The sequence below is a fragment of the Chrysochloris asiatica genome, unplaced genomic scaffold (genome assembly GCF_000296735.1).
Source record: "Chrysochloris asiatica unplaced genomic scaffold, ChrAsi1.0 scaffold00057, whole genome shotgun sequence".
Taxonomy (NCBI): Eukaryota; Metazoa; Chordata; class Mammalia; order Afrosoricida; family Chrysochloridae; genus Chrysochloris; species Chrysochloris asiatica.
The window spans coordinates 9,414,805-9,415,791 of NW_006408575.1; the positions used below are offsets into that span (position 1 = coordinate 9,414,805).

Consider the following 987-nt stretch of genomic DNA (forward strand, 5'->3'; position numbering starts at 1 on the left):
GGATTTTGTTTCTCTGATTAGAATTATTCATAAATACATCATCCTTTAGGTGGATATTTTAAATAGTATTGTTTGCCCAATTTCCTTTTGCAGAACTATCTATTAGTACAGAGGAATACAACTGACTTTTTTTAGAGCATGTTGTCACAAAATATGTTTTATTCTACTCTGCTCCACACATGGCAACTCTTTACTTGAGTCCAAGAGAAGAGGTAATTCACTGATAGCCGGATTTCACTGAACCACATGTGAACCACATATTTAAGCTTTCTTTTAAATCTTAAGCATAATTTACAGATGGCATCAGAGAGAAGAGTCTCTTAAACCCCTCTGACAACTAGGTTCCTGCATATTAGAAAATTCTCTTGCTAGAACAGGCTTTCTTGCAAACTTTGGCTCTGGAACTGATTTACCATATTGCTCGCTGGACCCCAGAAAGTCGCCCATGATCAGCTAAGTGGCAAAAGACAATACGACTAAGCCTCCAGTGCAGCTATACACCATGATGTTGGGACGTCATGATGTAGCGATTTCTGATTCTAACAGGATAGCTATCCCGTGGAAGGGCAGCAATTTCTTCAACAGCAATTTCCTGAAGGTCCTTTGGCAAAATGGTATTCTTCCAGAGCGAATTGATCCATAGCCTTTCATCTGCATATTCATAGGCCATTTTTCGTCTCTTCACATCACGTAACATTTTCCATTCCACGTAGTAACCTCGAACTTGGCCAGAAGCTGATGCAGGTACTATCTGCTGGATGGTGCTCAGCAGCGAACACAGCATGGAGGCTGCCATCTTGTCTGCCATAAACGTCAAAACTCCAACTGATTTTTGTATATTGATTCTGTACATTTGCTAAGTCTTTCAATAAATTCTAATAATTTCTTGCTGAAGCTTTGGAATTTTCTATGTATGGAATCATATCATCTGTAAATAGAGAAAGTTTTACTTCTTTGCCAATGCCGAGGCCTTTAATTTCCCTTTCT

At 39.0% G+C, this 987-nt stretch overlaps 1 pseudogene; it reads right to left on the bottom strand.

The window, feature by feature from the left end:
- Window positions 1-409: 409 nt before the first annotated feature.
- Window positions 410-796, bottom strand: LOC102842868 (annotated as a pseudogene).
- Window positions 797-987: the final 191 nt, after the last annotated feature.